The sequence below is a fragment of the Planococcus citri genome, chromosome 2 (genome assembly GCF_950023065.1).
Source record: "Planococcus citri chromosome 2, ihPlaCitr1.1, whole genome shotgun sequence".
In the NCBI taxonomy this organism is placed as follows: domain Eukaryota; kingdom Metazoa; phylum Arthropoda; class Insecta; order Hemiptera; family Pseudococcidae; genus Planococcus; species Planococcus citri.
The window spans coordinates 12851589-12874618 of NC_088678.1; the positions used below are offsets into that span (position 1 = coordinate 12851589).

Below are 23030 nucleotides of genomic sequence, written 5' to 3' on the forward strand. Positions count from 1 at the left end.
AATTACTCATTAGTCATTTGTAATGAATAATAATTGAAACAATAAATTAATATCACACGAAATAGCGAAATTAGGCAGTTTGAATCTATTTTCAATAAAAATTGTAAGTTTGCTATCCTTACTATATCCTTTATTTGTGTGTGGGGAATGCGTTTTCATTGGTCGGAGTAAAATCCAGTTTTGCGGCGGCTAACGATTAGTCCATTTACATGTTTAAATTTCCCTTTGCTACTGGTTCCGTCTTTATTGGCGGTTATTTTCCAAGTTTTTTGTATAAATTAATTAATTTTTTTACGCGATTCATTTTCCTGAATTGAATCCCTGTCGAAAGAACGTATTGGTGAGTAATATTATTTACTTAGACTTATATTATTCAGTGACTATTGCTTATTCACATCGTAACCCGAATGCTCTAAAAATTCTGCCTATTGAGTATTGTTCGTCTTTTGGATCTTCATTTCTTCTTGGTACCTACATATATGTATGTAGCTATCCCATTACGTGGTTAATTAATAAATCGCTGGAGATTTTCTTCGTAATGTGATGGAAGAAAAGTTAATAATTATGTCTCCGGTGTAACTTACCACTTAACCGGTGGTTGTGTTTTCACTCCTCTGTACGTTGTATTATGTTGACGTCGCTGCCGCCGCTTCGTTTTCTTTGTTTTATCGTTGCATAGTTGCATATGCATATTATTATGAACATTTTTTAAAAATTACATGTGTGCATTTTGTCAAATTTCCAGTGATTGGTCCAAAGTAGGATTCGCTTACCTACGGTTACGCAGGATGAGTCATCTCTGAATTACGTGCGTAAAATTGGCAAAATCGACGATGCTACTATATTTTAAAGGATTTCAGTTCAATTTCCAGGTAATTAAATTTAATCCGCTACCTACGTGCAGTGTTCTGAGTGGATATGATAACCTTCGTGTGTTCAAGAGTATCTCATTACTATGTGACAGGAATAATCATCAGTACCTACTATAATTATAGGTACCTACATAATACTTGATCTATATGGTCTGTGAATGTTCATGAAAATGTTTCTATTCTGTATAGTAAGTAATAATAATTATGATCGATCTTGTAGATTTCAGTTCGAATTCTGTCTCGTTTGAATGAAATGAAAGAAGTATTATAAGTAATACATAGGTAACTAATCCTCATTGTGTTTTTCCAGGAATGAAATAAAGTCAAACTCATGCGTTGAATAGTATTAAAAGTGTGCCGATGCTTTCTGAGTTCTGAAGTGATTTGATCGACTCGAATTCTGTCAGTTGTGTTTTGATTCGTCTTCGTTACCTCTCGAAGTATGTCTATGTGTCAGGAGTGACTGATTACCTGTTGTAATTTTGTAATGAAATTTACCTATTTCTGTTCATTATCATTACTTATTGTTAGTTCTATTGTTATCGTATTCGATTTGTGCTTGATCTGTTTGTTTCAAATCAAACAACTAATATTATTGTTGTGTTATTTTAGGAATGAAAAGGTGACTTCATCGGTGATGAAAGAGAACGATGAAAATTCAATTGAACTCGTAACCGACTAGACCAGACCAGACCATAATTTCATCATCAGTACCTACTGTTTCATTTTGTTTGACATTCGGTAAATTTGATCGCTTACCTATTTACTACGTGGTGTAGTTCCTTTCTCGATCTCATCTCCCTAATTTTAAATTTTTTGTATTAATAATGCGAACGTAGGAAACTGTGACACCTAAATCGTGTTTAGAACTAAATTTGTTTATGAAATATTGTGATTTGTAAGTGAGGCCTATCTTTGTATGTATACCTCGTACCGTACCTTGCTTATGTAAAGGAAAGCAAAACCTACTTATTTGTGTTGAGAAATGAGAACGGAGTTATTCTTCCTCGAATGGAATGATAATAATTCGCAGATTGCTTGATGGATGAGAACTCGTTTTCGTGAATTTTTAATGTCGAAGATACATACGTATTACCTATTACGATAGTTCAATTAGTAATTTCGGTGAATATTTTTTGAACTCTGTGATTTACTTGCTTTCCTACCTTAGAAAATTCCTTCAAGTAGTTGATATTTTATTGTGGTAATCCTAATTATCGTTTCAGATGGCTTTGTGAAGAATGAAGATTGATATTGGCAGTTGGCACCTTAGAATACCTACCTAATGCTGCGAATGCTGTAAAATCTCAATCAAGCTTCACGTATCGCGGGATCAGAAATTTACTAATAGTATGTCTACAATGAGCTCTTGACTTTACAAATTGGCCAATAATCGTTCAGTAAAAATATTTGTATCGCGAATGTACCGATTGGGATATTTACAACATGTTTAGGACCAAAGGACGACCTACTCTATGCAATTTACCTATTTATTAGATTATGTATTGTTGTAGGTACTTGTATGTACTTGTATGTGGTTCATTTCTATACCTGTTACCTAGTAACTGATGAGTTGGTCGACAAATTGTCTCATGTTTCCTTGTTCGTTATATTTTTTTGAAATATTTTAGTTTGTCAAATTGACTGAATTTTTTCCCGGGACGCTATTCAATTTTGATAATATTTTTTTGTAATTATGATCAATCTTTTTTTCGTTTTAAATTTTTGTTGAGTTTTATCAGTTGGTAATTTTCAAATCGCAATTCTGTCGATTGATTAATTTTAACTCAAAATGCAATTTTTTTACCAATTTTAATTGAGTTTTGAGAGAATTTCAATATTGATTTTCGAATTTTGAGGTATTTACCTACATCATCTGCTTGCTTGTCATGGGTAATTGTTGCCTGTCTTTTAATCAAATTCCATGGGTGTTTTGAGTAACTTTCACAAAATTTTTCTCAAAGTTTTCTGAACCATCTTCTGTTGGGGTGTTTATAACTGCATTTTTGCAATGTTTAGTGAATTTGGTGTAATTTTTTGCAGTTATTTGGCCGGTATTTACATTTTTTTTTCACTTGCGTGTTTAATTTTTCTGCATGTGTTGTAATTTACTTACCCTACCTAGTGCCTACCTTGGAGAATTCCTTCAAGAAGGATATTTATTTATGGTAATTATAATTGTTTCAGACGACTTTGTGAAGAATGAAGATTGATATTGGTACCTTGAAATAATGCTGCGATTGCCGTAACATCTCAATCAAGCTTCACGTATAATGTAGGATCAGAAATTTACTAAAGGTACGTCTACGATGAGCTCTTGACTTTACAACTTGGCCAATACTTGATTGTTCAGTAAAAATATTTGTATCGCGAATGTAAGCACTGAAAAATCCTAGCAATTTTTTGAGGCAGTTTTTCTTTATTGATTTTTATTTGACTTTAAGGCCCATTGTGGTTAAAACCTAAAAATATTGATATTCATGTAATGATCGAATAGGTATTTGGTACATTTTTGAAGGCCCTAAACTTGAAGAAGAATATGAAACGATTTTGTTCAAGCTGACGCCTTTCATAACCTCTCCCTCCCGTCCATGTCTTCCTTCATTAGGATTAATGCTCTAAAACAATGGCTAGTGATGCAACAATATGAAATAGTGTATTTTTTAGAGTTGCTGAACACGAATAGTTTGAATTAATTTATCGTAGGGTCTTTTTTATTCTATTTTTTTGTAAGTACATATTTGATGATGGTTATTATTACGTATTATTATTTATTTTATTTTTTTCAGATTTCTCATCGTTACATGAAGACCTGTGATGCTGCAGAATTCTACTTGGATCCTGAAAGATGTACGAGTAGAATTTGATTATCATGTTTCAGAAGTTGAGGAGAATTCACTTATTACTTGGTTAGTTTTTTCAATCTAGTCATTGTTGTGTATAATTATGTAGTTCATTTCTACAGTATCTGATGAGTTGGTCTAAAAATTGTCTTGTTTTCTTGTTAGCAATCTTTTTTTGAAATAGCATAAGTTTGTTGTCAAAATGTCAATTTGACTAAAATTTCGTTAGGTTTTGTTTACGTATTCGGAAATTTTTATGCAATTTTGAACAATTTGTCGTGATTTTTTTTCGATGTTTTTAATTTTTGCCGAGTTATAGTTATAGTAATTTTCAATAGCAATTATGTCGACTGATCGATTATTACAACACTAAAATGCAATTTATTTTACCAATTTTAATTGAAGTTTGAGAACATTTTTAATTATGATTTTGCAATTTATAATAATAATACCTAGTACATATTTGAATTTCGAGGTATTTCGATCATCCACTTGTCATGTATGTTCGCTGTTTTTTTTTTTTTTTTTTTTAAGTTTCGCCGGTGTTTCAAGTAACTTTTACAATTTTTTTTTCAATTTTTCTGAATCATCTTTTTTTTAGGATGTTAATAATTGCATGTTTGCAATGTTTAGTGAATTTGGTGTAATTTTTTGTAGTTGTTTTTTTTTGGTCAGTGCATATTTTTTCTTGGACTTACGTGATTAATTTTTTCTGTATATTGTGTTGTAATTTATAGACCTACCTACCTACCTTAGGAAAAATAGCTTCGAGTAGTTGATATTTATGGTAAATATAATTTGTTTCAGATGGCTTTGCGAAGAACGAAGATTGATATTGGTACCTTAGAATAATGTTGCGGTTACTGTAAAATTTTAATTGAGCTTCGAAGTGCTGCGATTGTAGTTACGTGATGTTGAAGGATCGGATATTTATTAACGGTACGTCTACGATGAGCTCCTAATTTTACAACTTGACCTATAATTGTACGGTAAAATATTTGTATCGCGAATGTACCTTATATTTTAGTAGGTCTGGTGTTTTTACATGTTTTTTTTTTTTTTTTTTTTTTTACTTAACCCATTCACTACCGCTGGGACATATATGTCCCAGCAACTTTTCGTAAAATTCCAGGGCACACAGGATGAAGGACCCCCAACAAATACTAGTATGTTGTGAAAGTAGAAGAACGTAGGCTGGTGGGCGAACGTATATAGAAACTGGATACGGCAGTGTCGTTCTTTCTTATTCGCGTTATTTTACTCGTTCAACCTTAGATATCAGGGATACCCATGGTGAAACGGCCAATTTTACTCATTCCATGCGTTGTGCATTTGTTATAGGAGTTGCCGATGTGCTTTATGTAGGCAAAGGCATGATGAAACGTACAATTTACTTATCTAATTCGTTTTTTTTTATTTACCTTGCTTTATTTTTACTGAGTCTCTCAAAAAACATGGGAATGGTATTTCATCCTACTACATACTAAAATAAAGCGATTTTCGACGATTTTTAAAATAATTTGTAAATTTGTTAATAAGTTATTTATTTATTTAAACAATATTTTTCAGTTTTTCACTGCATTATAATGGGTAATTTAGAAAATGCATCCCATTTTTGAGAATTATTCCAGCAACAGTAAGAAATTATTTCATATTTGGAGCAAAATTGTGGATACATACCTTGAATTTTTACACTCAATAACGGTTAAACAATTTAAATCACCTTCACATCCTTGAAAATCATATTCTTTTATGGCCCAAAATTAAGGGGTTCCTTGGAAAAGCGGCCTTAGCCATTTTTTTTTGTTTTTTCGATTTTTACGTACATACCTAGTGTTCTTCCATAAAGAAATAGAAAAAACGAAAAAACGAATTGGAAAATGTTTACTTGTACTTACAGGGAATCTACCACATGATAATCTGCGATTGGAATGCAACTTGGACTGGTGGAAAGAGGACCTCGAAAAACCCCCATCCCCCAGTTTTCAGCTGATGAAGTTGATTTTTCGATTTTTGGCAAGCATTTGTAGTTTTGTGACCACAGACCACAGGTAAAGCTGTTCAACTCAGAAAACGGGGAAAAATTACAAATATTCATCTCTTTGAGCTCAAATTTTGGCCAAAGGCAGTCTTCATAAGTACTTGTATGATCGACCCATACCATCATTGACCAGATCAAGCCGTTCGGCCAGAAAAAATGATTTTTCGAAATTTTTTCTCATATTCTGTGAATACGAAAAAGTCCGTTTCTCCTCATTATATTAACTTCAGCAGGTGAAATTTTGGCCGAAGGGTCTATGCTTGATATCTAATCGACTGAACTCTACCGCCGGCCGGATCTGGAATTATCATCTGAAATCGATTTTTTTCACAAGCAATAAAAAAAACTGTTTTTTTTGAACGGACAGCCGGATTTGGACGATGATTTTATTATGCCAAAATCTGAGCTCCTGAAGTTCATTAGATGAGCTGATTTATATTTTACTGGTTTTTCAAGTTTTCCAAAAGCTTGCATTAGCAACCAGATGGACAAAAAATTCGATTTTTCATGATTATTCCAGATACGGCCGATGGTAGTAATTAATCAATTAGGAATCAAGCATAGATCCTTCGGCCAAAATTTCAGCTGCTGAAGTTCATGTTTTTTGACCGGACGGCCGGATCTGGCCGATGGTGGTATGAAACGATTTGGTATTCAGCACAGATTGTTTGACTAAAATTTGAGTCCCTGAAGTTCATTACTTCATTAGATGAGCTGATTTTACTGGGTTTTCAAATGTTTCAATGGAATTTATAAACTAGGTAGGTACCAGATGTACAAAAAATTCGATTTCTGATGATAATTCTAGATCCAGCCAGCGGTAGTACTAGTCGAGTCGATTAGATATCAAGCATAGACCCTTAGGCCAAAATCTCAGCTGCTGAAGTTCATATAATGAGACAAAACGTATTTTTTCGTACTTATTCACAGAAAATATGAGAAAAATAGTGAAAAATCCTTTTTTCTGGTCGAATTGCTTGATCCGGTCAATGATGGCATGGGTCGATCATATATGAAGACTGCCTTTGGCCAAAATTTGAGCTCTGGAATTTGATACGATAAAGAGATGAATATTTGTAATTTTTCCCCGTTTTCTGAGTTGAACAGCTTTACCTGTGGTCACAAAACTACAAATGCTTGCCAAAAATCGAAAAATCAATTTCATCAGCTGAAAATTGGGGGATGGGGGTTTCTCGAGGTCCTCTTTCCACCACTTCAAACAGTTCAAGTTTGATTTAATTCGGAGATATCATGTGGGATGATGGTTCCCTTGTTTAAAAAAAATTGATAGTCTCTTTGAACACTTGTAAAAATCAGTTTAAAAAATGACATATGTTCAGGATTACTAAGGATCCCAAACGTCGGCATACAAACATATGTAATATTGTGCGTGAACACGAACACACGAAAGATCGTAGTTTACACGGTCAATTCTTGGTAAAAAAAAAGAGAGAAAGAAACGTTAACTTTATAGCCTATTGTAAATCTTGTAGGTTTAAAGTAGTGTCAATTCTATTCCCACCATCCCACCTTCACAGTAGACGAGTAAAAAAAATACCCATGTCTAAATACCTTTGCCCAGCTGAATGAGTGTCCTTGAAGGCAGTTAGCCGCTACGTTTAAAGTTAGAACGGATATTGGTGATGACTGCATGATGAAGAAAACATTCTCCTAATACTACCTAACTCATAACAATGCGCTGCTTGGCGCTAAATCAATAAGGGAATCGTGAGATGTAGCCTACTGAAATGTTTATTGTAGGTATGTGCATGAAACACTGCAAAAATTCCAAGAGTAATTTTTAATTTTACTGGAAGTACCTAATTAAAGTAAATAATTATTTTATAACATTGTTAAACCCCACCTATCAACTTCAAATCAACAGAGTAGGTAGGTAGGTAGTAGGTACTGTATGCTTGAAATGAAGAAAGAAATAACTCTGAAAAAATCAAAATTCATCAATTTAGAGGAAACACCTCTTCACGAAAAATGTGATTCTTGGGTTTATATTTATTTTGAACTGAAAATATCAGAACAATTTGAAATTTCGTACATGGATGTCTGATCACCCCAAAAATGAATAGATTTTGAATTTTTCAAAATTCATTTTGGTCTTATTTCAAGAAAACGACTGATTTAATCGATAAAATGATAATGACAAAAGTTGTCTGAAATGCCGAGTACTAGCAGAATATAAGGATTTCAAATTATAATTACGTACTTTCGTCTACCTACTTCCTACCAGCTTGGGTAGGTAAATAAAAGTAGGAAATTAACTTTCAAAACCACTGTATTCCGCTAGTACTCGGCATTTTGAACAACTTTTCTCATTATCATTTTTCCGATTGAACAAGTCCTCTGCTTAAAATAGAGCAAATAAGAATTTCGAAAAAAATCAAAATTCATTTATTTTGGGTCAAGATACTCCGAGATGATCAGTGAAAGGTGGGTTCCACCTTCATTTAAGGTCGCTAAACTCAAATTTCGATGCTATTGCATCCCAAAAATCAATCCCACATCCCTATCATAAAATTAACCCCCAAATTCAGTAAACTCGCCCTTCTCCCACTAAAACAAACTTTTTGAAAAAAACTGTTCACAGGTGCATCAATAATCTTTCAGTGCGTTCACATACAAAATTTCAGCTTATTCTGATGATTTGAGCCCAAAATACAGCCAAAAAACACATTTTTTGTCAGTTTTTCATCGAAACGAGAAATATGGAGGTACAGTGTATGAGCTGTAGTAGGCTTTATTTTACTATCTGAAATCTGCGTTGGAACTTTAAAAAATCAATTTCTTGGGTTGTAATGAACGAATGAAGCTGTAATTTGGCAGACAAATTCATCAGTACACTATCATTGAGCATTTTGAAGCATTTTTTCAAAAAAATATTTTTCTGGGGAGAGGGGTGGATTTTGGAGTCAACATTATAATAGGGATTCTGGTGTTTATAATTGGTAATTGAAAAGAAATTGACCCCAAATTTGAGTTCAGCAGCCTCAAATTAAGAGAAAACTCTTCACTTGTGAGCTGTTTTGTGAAATTTAGCCCAAAATCGATGAATTTTCATTTTTTTAGAATTCGTTTAGAGCTTTCGCCCTCTCGTGAGCCTGTTCTCTTTTTTTAAATCAAAATTATTAACATCCTGAAAAAAATATTTCCTAACTTAAAATTTTAAAAGCTTAAAAATAGTTTTCACCCTCGCAAATGGCTATTGTACCTACAAAGCTTCAGATAACTCGAAGTCTCCTAGTCTTCCCCATTACCTATTCAAAAAAACAAAAAAATAAAAAAAGTTCCCGGATGCTTGGACACAGGCGCAGCAGTTCGAGTAGGTAGCAGCCATAAAAACCAAAAACGCGATTACAAGAGGTAGGTTTAGGGACAAATAATGAAACTTTTTTCGAAAACATCAAGCGAGATATTCGCAATCCGAATTCTGTATTCAAAACTAATAATATGATTTAAATATTCGAATATGTACTTTCAAATAGGAAGGTGTTATTTTAAAAAAAAAATTAATTGTTGAGAATTCAGTAAAGTCATTGCTAGTAAGTACCTATCCGAAAATTTTTTGATGTGATAAACTGACAAGGGAACCTCTTGAGGTGTCACCATCCGATTTGAACAGGATCGCGATTTTTGGAAAGAGCATGGTCTAAAACCCCCAGAACCTAATTTTCAGCTGCCCAGCTTGATTTTTCGATTTTTGGCGAAAGTTTGAAAATTGAAAATTAGGTAACTGTTTCTGGTGATTCGTGTTTTTTTTTAAAGTTCGTACTATGATCAGTAAAAATGATCAAAATACGAGTAAGTCCTAAAACTGATATTGTGATATTTATTCTCCAAATCCAAATTTCACCATTTCCTGCCATTCTGGAGCCTTCAGCGCGATTTTTCAATTTCTTCAGAATTTTGAATAAGCTCCAGAAGGCGTGAATATGAAGTTGGGCAGCTAAAAATCGAATTGCGTGTTATACTCGACCTGTTAAATAAGTTTATCCACATTTGAGCCGATTTTGGGAAGGACATCTCAAGAGTGGTTTTTTGACCAGGCTTTTTTTCATAATAAAAATATTCCCGTTTGCGAGGAAATTTTGGAAATTGGCACTAATCGTTTTTATCGAGTTCAGAATCACCCCCCCCCCCCTGTTCGAATTTCGCCGTTTCTAGCTCTTTTCGGAGCGTCCAGTGTGATTTTCTGACTTTGTCCTGCTTTGAATATGATGGTATGGTCATTGTCGTATGACATAATAAAACAGGACAAATTCGGAAAATCGCCCTGTTTCCAAAAACGATTCGAAACAGTGAAATTCGACCTGGGGGGGGGGTGGTTCTGAACTCTATACAGCGCTTCGTGCCAGTTCTCAAAATGTCCTCGCAAACAGGAAACTTTTGATTTTTTGGAAGTTTTATTATGAAAAAAGCTGATAAAAAAATTGCTCTTTAAATGTCACATCCAAAATCGGCTCAAATGTGAATAAATTCGTTAAACAGTTCGAGTAAAACACACAACTCGATTTTTAGCTGCCCAATCTTCATATTCACGCCTTCTGGAGCATTCAAAATTCTGGAGAAATTGAAAAATCGCGCTGGAGGCTCCAGAATGGTTGGAAACAGGGCTTAAAACCATTTGGATTTTATTGGTTGTTGTGGTAGGTGGTTTTTAAAAGACTTAAAAATAATGGTTTTTGGTTATGGTTTCTGAATTGGTTTTCCAATCAGAAACCATAACGGTTCTAATTGGTTTTAAGGTTTAGGTTTCAACGTTTTTCTGGTTCTGGTTTTGAAATGGTTTCAATTTTTTTTAATAAGGTGTGGATGTGGTTTTGGTTCCGTAATAATAGTGTTTTTTGCGGTAGTGGTGGTTTTTCATATCAAAAACCATTTCAAATTTTCAAATGGTTTTGGTGGTTGTGGTGGTTTTGATATCAAAAACAATTTTGATTTTCAAATAAATTTATAGAAAAACTAATTCAGGACTACTAAAAGTATGATTTGAGACAAAAAACTAGAAAATTTCCATCACAGGTCTGGAAAAATTGAAAAAAAATTGCAAAAACCAAAAAGAACCATTTCATGAATTGGTTGTTATTGGTTATGGTTACATTTGAAAATTGAAATGGTTCTTGTGGTTGTGGTTTTCTCCAAAGAACACAACTTTTTGGTGGTTGTGGTTGTTTCAATTCAAATTTTTTTCCTAAATGGTTGTTTTTAAATGAATTGGTTTTCATTTTTTTCAAATATATTGGTTTTTTGTTGTTGTTGTTTTTGAAATTTACAAAAAGAAATTGAAATGGTTGTGGTGGTAGTGGTTAAAACTTAAAACCAATTAAAAACAATGGTTATGGTGGTTTTATTTGGTTTTGGTTTTGGTGGTTTTAAGCCCTGGTTGGAAATGGCAGAATTCGCTCTCTTGGGGAATTCTGGACGAAATACAGCGATCAGCGCAAATTTCAAAAATTTCCTCGCAAACGGGAAGCTTTTGATTTTTTAGATATTTTTAGGCCTATTATGAAAAAAGGCTGGTCAAAAATCCACTCTTGACTCTTGAAGTGTCTCTTCCAAAATCGGTTCATTTACTGATCAAGTACGTACTTTTTTTCAAAAAAGCACCAATCACCCATAACAGTCAATTTTGAATTTTCAAACGTTCGCCAAAAATCTAAAAAGAGATGACTTGTCACTTTTGAGCTGATTTAAATTGACGAATTTTGATTTTTAGAGAATTTTTATTCATTTTTTTGCTTTTTTTCAAGCATAGGGCTCGTGTAATCAAAAAATGATAATGACAAAAAGTTGTTTATTAGAATGCGGAGTACTACTGGAATGCAAAAGTTTTGAATGCTAATTTTTTACTTTCATTTACCTACTCAAGTTGAAAGGAAGTAGGTAGGCGAAAGTAGGTAGTTAGCATTTGAAACCCCTGTATTCTACTAGTACTTGACATGTTGAACAACCTTTGTCATTACCATTTTTTCGATTAGATGTGCCCTGTGTTCAACTTTAAGTCTTGAATATAAAGCATAGGCCTAAAGGAACTTTAAAGAAATCAAAATTCGCCAATCTATAATGAGAAAATTCCACAAAACAGTTGAAAAGGGACGAGTAATTGAGTCAAAACCAGAACAAAAGTCAATTTCTTGGGCTGGCTGTAATGATCTTGATTATTTTTTTTTGAAAAAAAATGGATATTGTACATAGGTAGGTACCTACAAAGCTCCGGATATTTCAAAGTCTCGTAGTTTTCCCCATTTTCTATTCAAAAAAAAAACAACAACAACAAGAAAAAACGAGTTCATGGATGTTTGGACACAGACACAGCAGCTCAAGTAGCAGTCAGGGATGCGAACCGAAAAAAAAAGTCGATTAAAGGTTAATAGGTTCCTGAAGGTTCCTGAAGAAAAAGGTTTCAGTTAACAGTTACAGGTTAATTACCCAAAATTAAAAATTTGGGTTCTTGGTTATGGGTTCGAAAAAAACTACCGTAATTTTTTTCAGGTCAAGGGTTAAGGTTAGGGTAATTTTTTTTGAATTTTTTAAAAACTAAATTGTCCAAATGCGTGTACATAATGTATACCTAACCTACCCACACTTCTTGGTATTATTTATTCAACTGTGTATAACAATAACGAACCTGAAAATGAACCATTTTAAACCCATTTCTGTGAAATTTCAAAAAATATTGCCCATTTTTTCAAAAATAAAATATCTAATCAGTCGTACCCTTCAAAGACTCTTCAAATCCAGACAAAGTTCAGAATACGAATAAAAATGAAAAATTCATCAATTTTTTCAAGTTTAGCACAAAAAATACTAAAACATTGCGATTTTATAAAAAAAATATTTTAAATAAAATTTGAATTACATATATCTATTAGTTATAACATTTATAACTGGCCGAAAATTTTCAAATCCCTGAGTAGCAGCTATAAAATCAAAAAAGGGGTGAAGTACGAGAGGTAGGCTTTAGGAACAAAAAATAAAAACTTTTTTCGAAAACATTAAGTGTGATATGTATTTGCAATTCGAATTCTGTTTTCAAAAAATATGTAATATCTATGATTTAAATATTTGAATACTTCAGTTTCAAACATGCGAATGTTTTTTTAAAAATTTGTTGAGATTGAGAATTCAGTAAAGTTATTGCTAATAAGTATGTAGGTATAGGTAGTTAGGTACCTAGGTATGTATCTGAAAATTTTTCTGTGTGATAAACTAAGGATAATAAATTTGGTACATTTTTCAAAATGCAAAATTAACTGGCTCATACTCGTAGAATGCCTCGCATCGCATCAAAATAAATAAATGTAAATTTACTTTATAACTTTTTTGTTTCCAATTTAGAATTTAAAAAACATTAAACAACGTAATTATTAATTCCCTTCAAAAACATCCAATAAGCAACTTGAATAACAAAGGTTCACTTCCGGAATATGTGTCCCACTCCCATTATTAATTAATTATTGTGTTCTTTTTTTTTAAATTTAAAAAGTTTGAAAGTAATTCCAGTTCTCAACTAACGTAGGTTGGTAACATTACATTCAACTGACTGTTCATGCGGTTCAGTACTATGCACGTCCACCAGTCTATTATGATTCTCGTTTCTCCGCGCGCAGCGTTGCCACAAGTTACACCATCCAGTTTGTTGGGGGTCCTTCGTCCTCATTCCCAATTCCAGTGGGACAGTTTTGGGACAAATGAATTGAACGCACCACAATAGTAATTTATAGCCTTGTGTGTGTCATTCTACTCCACTGCACGCATGTAGTTCCTTAAAAACGCATTGAGCGCGCCACAACTGTATGAAGTAAATAAGAGTAGAAAGTAATAACCAGGCCTTCCCTTCGAATACTTGACTCGTCTATTTCTTATCATTTCTATTTTTGCAGATGGTTGTTTTTCGTGATTTTCATTGAAATAGTGTTGAAAATATTATGAAATAATGCCATGACTGAATAAAATAAAACAAACTAATAACTATGGATAAATAAAATCGTAAAGAGAGAAAAAAACGAAAATGTTAAGATGATTTTGCTGATGACAACTCTCAAAGAAATGCTGGGAGAATCCAGAGTGATAATAACATAGATTTTGATTCTGACTATAACTATGATAAAAAATTCTTTTCACATTGAGTAATACTCTTTTTCAATATTCATAAATAGATAGGTAGCTCCATTCATCCTGATACATCCGAGTCTGGGGAAGGAACAAAAACGATACGTAAAATGTGTAATATACCATTATGTAAAAACTGTTTCGCACCTTATACCTTATCATTTACATATAATCTTTATGATTACCTGTCCGTGAATACCCAATTTTTTATAAGATACATTTCATTTTACATGAACTGAACTGTAGGTATGCTCAAGTCATTTATTTAGTGATTTTCACTTTTTTAGATAGTCTAGCTCAGTTTTAAACATAGAATGTCAGTTGTGATTCAATTGGACATTATTTTCATTTATGAGGCTCAAAATAAATGAAAAGTGATCAGTACCAGTGGGACACATATGTCCCAACATTTGGGATTGATCACTACCAGTGGGACACATATGTCCCAGTCGTTCGGATGAAGGGGAAGGGGGGTAGATAAAAAGTTGTTTGAAGTAAATTTGCATTCCTTGGTCATAAACTAACTGCCTAGACCAATTTGCGGATCTGAAAAACATATTTTTCACATGCGGTAGTGAATGGGTTTGCTGAATTTTAAAAATTTTTAAACAAACATTTTGAAAATCAAAGGAGTGTTCCGGTGTGTTTTATGATGAAAGAAGCAAATTATGATCGTATAGATTTATAATAATGTTGTTAACGTGTTTTTCGTTAGGGAAACGACGCGAGTGTTTCGCGTGTGTTTTGTAGCGAGTAGGTACGGTTTACGTTGCTGTAGGTATACTGGGTTAGCATTGGAATATGATTATGAATATCCATATTTTGATACTCGCAGATGAAGTGTTGCGCCAAATAGTATAAAGGGAAAGGGTTTTGCATTGTCAGGTATCGCTTCTCGGCCTTTTGGCTAAGATCAAAGTGTAGTATCTGTTCTTATCTGCTTAACATCTGATACGTATTCCATTGGGATACCAGAATGTTAAACTTATTTTTGGAACCGGGCGGATGGATGGGGCTTGCTCCTCCTCTGCCACGGGTCGACCCGGTATTGCAGTACCTCCGGGACCGGCCCACACTTATGAATACAAATCAAAATTAGATTAATTCGATCATTTCGATTTAATTATCCTCATGTCAGAGGTTTTCTCGCAGTTGTGACTGCAAAGTTCAAGGTCTCGGAAGAGATGTGATTAGGCAGTAGGAATGTACATACCAGCGGTGGTGTACATGCATTTTTAATTTTACATACTGAAAGAATAACTTTAGTAATCAAAACAACGAGACATCGGTTGTGAGAGAATTTTTCTTGAGTAGGTACCTAGAGATTTTAAAATACGAGTATGTAGATTTTTTCATTATCAATTTTTTCAGTAGCATTTCTGAAGAAATTTGAGCTCGATAGTGAGTCTTGTCTCATTGGAATGTTTTTTGAGCATTTCGTGTATTTCCCCTTTCAGCTATTCGTCAGTGAACTTCTGTTTGAAATTTTTCGATGTGATAAATCACTGTTCGTTATTCTCAATTAGGTGAATGAAATATCGTTTTTTAAAAATATATTCCATAAGATTTCTGTCAACTTGATTAAAGTTTTATGAAATTTTGAAAAAGAGGGAGCCAAAAGGATATGACGAAATTGTGCTTAGCACTAATTATTACGTATGATTAATAATTCTTGTGCATGTGTTGTAGTCTATCTACCTACTTACTTTAAAAAATTACCATAATGTGGTTTGCTTTGATCAATAAATTTATACTTATTTGCGGTAATTTTAATTGTTTTAGATGGCTTTGTGCAGAATGAAGATTGATATTATTAGTATGTACTTCAGAATGATGCTGCAATATTCCGGTCAAATACATAATATTAAGCTTCGTGATGATGCAGGATGAGAAATTTATCTTGCGGATCGCTTACGACCGATGTTTAAAATGGTAAGTTGAATTGGGCTCTAATTTTACAACCTTGTTCGAAAAAAATATTTCTATCGCGATCAGTTTTGGCTGCATTGATCAGATCAGTAGTACAACGATGTGTATTTTTTCGAAAATTGGGTAGGTACCTACTACCTAATGATGGTAAATAAAAATTGGAAATTTTTGGGTGGTCGATTCCGAGAAAAAAATTCTCCTTTTTTAGTTCGATGTTTTTTTTCCTTCACCGATTTGGTGAGTTTTCATTTGAATTTTTGTAAATTTTTCCCTATTCTGGCGGGTATGATTTTTTTGAATTTTCGCGAGTTCTATTTTTTCAAGTTATTCGATGATTTTCTCGGAATTTCTCATTTTTTTCTCTTTTTAATTTTGGCGAAGTTTCTCCGGTTTTGACAGACTTTTTTAACTTTGAATTTTCACGATTCTATTAGTTTTGTTCTAAATTGTTTATTGTGGTAAATTTTTGCCGAAATTTTGGCTGCATTTTTTTATATACAGTTTTTTTTTGAGTTTTGTGCTTTGAAAAAACAAGTTATTTTTTTGCTCCTATTTTTGTGGGATTGTGAGTTTTCTACTTCCAAAAATCATGATTTTCTTTTGATGTTTTTTTCGAGAAGGGGGTGGAGCTTCTTCTAGATTTGATGACTTTGTTTTTTTCTATTTTCACCTTTTGTGGTGGTGGTGGATTTTTCTGTACTTGATATCTTTCATTCGTTCTATCTCTTTGAACATTTTTTTTTTCGAGTTCGAATTATTTTTCTCTGTGATTCCTTTTCAGTTTTGCTAGAAATTTTTCGACGATTTTTCTAAAAAAAAATTCGTTTCATTTCCGAAGTTATAGGTACCTAGTATGTACCTACCTAATTTTAATTCTCGTTAGTTTTCTGTTCTGAATTTTTAATGATTTATACTGAACTGAATTTTCGAGAGTTTTCTATTTTCATGATCCATTCCATAATTTTGTTTTGAATTTTATCGATTTGTTTTTCTCCCTAAATTTTTGTTCTTAATTTCGGCGAAACCTTTATTCTTGAATTTCCGAGATTTTTTATAAAATTTTCTCCAATTTAGCCCGTAATTTTAGTAATTTTTTCTGCTTAAATTTTTGCGGAATTTCCCTGTTTACAGATTTTTTTTCGAGTTTTTGAGAGTCCTTTTAGACTGCGAGACTTGATGGTTTTATTTAGAGTTTTTTTTAAGGATTTCTCGATTTTTTTTTCGATGTTTTGTTCTTTTGAATTCTAGTAGATTTTATTTTCCAATTTTTCGACGATTTTCCTCGAATTTTCTTGTTTTGTTTTGTGTCTAAATTTTTGCGAAGTTTTCGCAATTTAATCGTTAGATTTCGTGAGTTTGTTTTCAATACTTACGATGTTTTTTCTTAAATTTTAGTGCTTTTTACCTTAATTTTTTTCTACTTTTAATCAAATTTTTATTCTGGAATCCTCGTGATTTTTTTTAACTTTCTAAATTTTGACAAACCTCTGTTTTTTGGTTCATCTTGAATATTTCGCTCTTGAGTTTTATTCTTAGGGACTTATGATTTTGATTTTTATTAAATGAAGATCAGTAGATCACGAAGAGGTTTTTCAACATTGTTTTTTTTTTTTTTTTGCTCTCCAGATCTTGATCTTTGCTCTGCTTCCTGTTTTGGTCATTTTATCTCAATTTCAATAATTTTGTCGTCTTTTTTCCACTTTTTTAAATCATTTTTTTCTCGAATGTTTCAGGTGTTCGCCGACGAATGCTTGCTTATACGTATCAAAGCGCTGTTTACGGAGAAACGCTACCAGTAGTCGATTTCGCCGAACATTACACTTTCGAAGAACGAGTCGATCGTACAGACCTGAGATTTCGCAGCCTGCTTCTTCGCAAGATGTCACTTCGTATCTAGCTGCTAGATTTGCTATGGTGATACCGAGCTCCATTCTTGTCGAGATTTATTACGAGCAGTAGTTCATCGATTTGCGTCCTGATGGTTTCCTGGTAGCATATATGCAAATGGTTCGAAACATTTGAAAATTGTTTTACATATATGAATGAAGCAACGTACTTACCTGAAATGATGTGAAAATAACTTCCAGTTACGATCGCAGAAAAACCTCTTACTACGTATTAGCGTACGATTCGTTTTCTGGAAATACGATCGAATTAACCACCGTTGCTTCCCCCTCCTCTCGCCTATTAGCTTATTCGACGCAAGAATTTTGAACGATTTTTACGATAGACTAGACTAGACACACGTGCCTCAACTCTCAAAACTTTCAATTTTCGAAGTGAACTTGAAATATTACGGAAATAATTGGAAATATTATCTATGCGAGCTCATTAATAGCAAATACTCGATTATATTTACCATGTGCTTACAAGACATATTAAGCCACCTATTATACGTTGTCAAGTTCCCTTTGTCCCTTCATCACTCCATTGAAGTTTCTTTTTCGAGCTACGCGTCATTTATGTGATATTAATATCGAAACCATATCGAAACCTTATTGTTAATGTATGTTTAGAAATATTAACTTAGATGTTTTACCTGTTTGCCACCACCCCCCCCCCTTTCGCCTCATTTTTTGGGGATGATGATTTCGAATGCACGAATTTGAACTGCCACTCTCTGATTTATTGCGGTAAACGCTCGATAGCATTTTAATTTCTCCCTTCGACCGCCTTATTTTTTTCAAATTTGATTTTGGATTTGCAAAAATCGACTCCCACTCTCTGATATCGGTACGTATGCTTGATAGAAGTTTCAATTTTGATTCAACCTCCCCCCCCCCACCCATCATGGGGGATATGATTTTGGATGTACATACCTACTTACGAACATGCTTGATAGAAGTTTCAATTTTGATGCAACCTCCCTCCCTTCCTTCCTTCCCCATGTTTTGGGGATTTCATTTTTGATTTACGAATTAGAAATCTCGCTATCTCTGATGTTGACGCATGCTTGATGCGATTTTCAAATTTGATTCAACCTCTCCCCCCCTCCTCCTCCCACTGTTTTGGAGATTTGATTTTGGATCTACGAATTTGAGCTCCCACTCTCTGATGTTGATATTTGTACATGGTTGATGGAAGTTTCAATTTTGATTCAGCCCTCCTCCTCCTCCTCCTCCTCCCATTCCCTCCCCCCCCCCCCAATTTTTTTGGGAAGGGTTTGATTTTGGATTTACGAATTTGAATTCGCGTTCTCTGATGCTAGTGTACAGAATTATGTTTTGAATTTTGATATCGTTATTGATTTTTCTTTGATGGCGTTTTGATTCGATCCCCCTTCGCGATATTTTTTCATAATTGAATTTGATACTGCCACACTTTCGATGCAATTTCGTTTCTCTTCCCCTACTCCATTGTTTTCAGAATTTGATTTTTGATTTCTGATACGTCAGATTAATTCTTTGGTAGAGTTCCCGCCCTCCGCCCTGTTCTTTTTCATGATTTGTTCTGATATTGTTAGGTATCCTATTTAGGGAATTTTGAATCCTCCCCCCCCCTCTTTATTTTTTTGGAATCTGATACCTACTGAATCGGTGAATTTGAACTCCCATTCTCTCGTTTCATTCGTGATAAATAATTCGATTCGCGTAATAATTGAGTCTTCGTTGTTTTTTTTGTTCAATTTAAAAAAAAAAAATTTCGCGATTCGATTGTACGTATTATTTGCTCGCGAAAATCAGCGTTCGTTGTTCGATTTTTGATTTTACGATCGAGATTCGGGGTTTCGGAGGTGTTATTTATGTACAAAACCGGTCGCAGATCACAATAATTTTCTCCAGGGGTGTGATGTTTGCCTGTAGCGTTGGTGGAGAGTGTATTTTTGCGAGCAGTTGAACGTTTTCGAGTGGTGTGAGTGTTCGATGTTTTCGAGTGGTGCTAGTGGTGCGAGTGTGTAGGGAATGCGGTTGTGGCTGGTCTTGTTAAGTTACTGTCCGTCCTTGCCTGTTAGCGCATCAACCCACAACCGTACTTTTTCCACTGTTTCACGTCAACTTGGCGACGTGATCCCTTGAAAATTTACTGTTTTCTGATAGCATGGCGCCTACCTTAGCCATTTACGTAGTTCTGCATTCGCGAATCCACGTACGTACTCGCGCGGCGTATCGTGGAGTTCACTGTATTCGGCCGGTACGGAGCTGATCAGCTGGATTTCATGCAGCATCTACACGAAGAAACGCATCCACGGTTCACGGGCTCTCGCTCGCAGGTTCCGTCTCGATGGTCATCAAAGCCGTATGGAGCAGGGGGAGCGTCATTCGGCGACTTGTCCGCTACCGTGCTTCGGCACAGCGGCCTGCTCAATGGTGACGTAGACGTCTGGCTCACTCCTGCGACGTTCAGTGGGGTCGTCATCATTACGGTGGCGGCTTCGACTGTATATCCAAGTCACAATAAGGGGTTGTCGTAAGAGGTTACGACTCATACGGTGGAAACGTTTGCGTTCCATCTAGTGGTGCGAGCCGTGGCCTATGACCAGCTCAATCTGCGAACCTTACTTCCGGGCTGATGAAGATGTGAGCGGGGATGGTTAATGTCAGCCTATCCTGCGTAACGATATTGCCATTTGCCCGCCGTCTACGATCAGTCCTGCCTTCATCTGGATCCCCAGAGATTCGTCTCTCCGATCCAACCCCACGCAGTAAGTGGTGCACTGTAGGTTTCGCATCACTTGCTCGCGTGAGAGTGAGTGCTTTTTGAGAGAGAAAATGTCAAAGGCTGACCTGGTTTTGTTGCTTCGGTCAACTTGCCAGGCAGGTGAGCGTGTGTGTGGAAAGGTGTATGGTGATCTGGACTGCGTATAGGAGGTCTGATTGTGATTGAATTTTTGCTTGAAATTTCGATGGAAAATCTCTTTAATTCGGACGATGATTGGTTGAAAATTTTCGGTTGAACTTTGATATTGGGAAAATTGTCGAAGTTGTGGAGTATTTGATCGCGTTGAAATGAAAAGTGTAATCGAACGTGTTATTTTTTTGAAAAAACAGAAGGTGATGGGTTGATAGTTGTTTTAAAATACGAGTTGCAAATTGCAATACCTATTCGAGAATTTCGTCGCATTGATGTATTTAAGTATGTGAAAAATCAATTTTCGTACGTGCTACTCGAGTGCAAAAATATTGAAAGAATACAGATTATAAACCCACTCTCTCCCTCCCTTAAGTATACTTGTTGAAACTTTCATGTTTTTTTTTTTTTAAAGAGTAAGTTTTGTTATCTTTGTTATTTTTGTTGTTTTGTTACCTATGATTGTTTATTCGGCGGTCTATGTTGCGTCTTGTATTGTATTGTATTGCATTCTATTGTATTATTATTAGTCAAGTGCAATTTAAATGTAAAGATCGATCAAGGTTTTTCACGTCGAGCGGCCGGCGTGTTTTTTTTTTAGCCCAGATCGATCTATTGTAATGCCAACGTGAAAATATTGTCGTCGGTATTTTTTTTTCTCTGTCGCTGTTTTTTGATTTTTGGTTGTGTGGCGTTTGATTTTTTATTGATAATGTTTTTTTTACAGCAAATTCATCCACGATACGATGGAATTATTGATAATGATCGAGAAGCCAACTCAGCAATAAGATCATGATGAATTTGATTGAATTGGGCGGAAAAAAATGGATACATGTATTTATTTCAGAGCTTTATTGAGAAAGACCCTCATTACTGTATTCGAGAAGTGGTCTGAAAGTTGGTATCGGTAAAATTATTATTCGGAGCATTGTTTTCTTATCGACGCTATTTTATTTTGAAAAACATTGATCGAGAAATACGTTATCATGATTCGAAATTGTGTTTGAACTGGTGAGTTGGTACACCTGACTAAATTAGAACTCGGCTGCTCCGATTTTTCCCAAAATTGTCGTTTTTTACATTTGGAAAGTCTTCTATACAGGAAAATATTCGAATGTGTCGAAGAAGTTGCCTACCTACTCTCGAGGAAAACAATAGATTCGAAAGGTGGCGTTTTCACTTCGTATTTCAACGCGATTTTGATGTAAAACTGGGTTAAAAACCGGTTAGTTGGCATCATTGGCTGAATAAGATGCTAAATTATTGTACTGCGTGGCCCCGAAAAATCTATTTTTTGTGCAGAATTGCCCATTTTTAAGTTTGGAATGCCCTTAAAATACAAAAAAAAATATTTCACGGTGTCGAAAAGGTTGCCTACTCTCAAGGCAGAAAATTAATTCGAAACGTGGCGTTGTTACTATTTTATAAGAATATTGATTGATCGAGAAACGAAATTTTGATTTTAAACTTCGCCTAAACTAGTAAGTTGGTATCCCTGACTGAATACGATGCTAAATTTGAATCCTCCGATTCCGATTTTTCCCGGAATTGCCTTTTTTTTTACCCATAGGAGGTCTTTGAAATGCATACGTGAAAATATTTGCACGTGTCAAAAAAGTTGCCTACTCAAGGCAGAAAATGAACTCGAAACGTGGCGTTTTTACTACTTCGAAGAAAAAATTGATCGAAAAACAATTTTGATGTGAAATCACTGAAATAATGCTTAAACCAGTAAGTTGGTACCCCGGACTGAATTGAATTGCAAATTTGAGCTCAGCGGTTGCATTCTACCCACAATCACATTTTTTCGCATTCGTAAGGTCTTTGGAATGGAAGAAAAAGAGAAAATATGTCGAAGAAATTGCCTACTCTCAAGGCGCAAAAATTATTCAAAACGTGGGGTTTTTCAACAAAAATATCATTATTTTTAAAATGAATGGTGGTTTTTATCTTGAAATACGGGAAATTGGCACCCCTGATTGAAATTAATTGTGAATTCGGACTGCACGCACTCGATTTACCCCCCCCCCCCCGACACACCTTTTTTTTTATGCAAGTGAAGATGTTAAAAATGGAGAAAACCTCGAATTCATTTGAACGTGTTGAAGAAGTTGCCTACTCTCAAGGCAGAAAAATAATTCGAAACGTGGAGTTTTTTAACGAATATGTTTCTTTTTAAATGCAAAGCAGTCTCAACTTTTTAATGCAGGAAATTGGCACCCCTGGTTGAAATGAATTGTAAATTCGGACTCGATTCACCCCCCCCCCACCCATACACGTTTTTTATGCTCGTAAAGGGGTTAAAAATGGAGAAAAACGCTAATTCATTTGAACGTGTTGAAGAAGTTGCCTACTCTCAAGGCAGAAAAATAATTCGAAACGTGGAGTTTTTCATATTTTAATGCAAAACTGCGCTGAAGCCGGTAAGTTGGT

General features: G+C 34.5%; 1 long non-coding RNA gene and 1 other non-coding gene across 2 annotated transcripts; both read left to right on the plus strand.

The window, feature by feature from the left end:
• Window positions 1-228: 228 nt before the first annotated feature.
• Window positions 229-21244, plus strand: LOC135834727 (uncharacterized). Its single transcript, XR_010556742.1, has 10 exons — window positions 229-340; window positions 746-872; window positions 1183-1312; window positions 1485-1613; window positions 2099-2222; window positions 3060-3170; window positions 3662-3781; window positions 4523-4654; window positions 15663-15812; window positions 17543-21244. It is a non-coding gene; the product is annotated as an uncharacterized LOC135834727 (long non-coding RNA).
• LOC135838258 (U2 spliceosomal RNA) lies at window positions 14768-14959 on the plus strand. Its single transcript, XR_010557348.1, has one exon. It is a non-coding gene; the product is annotated as a U2 spliceosomal RNA (small nuclear RNA).
• Window positions 21245-23030: the final 1786 nt, after the last annotated feature.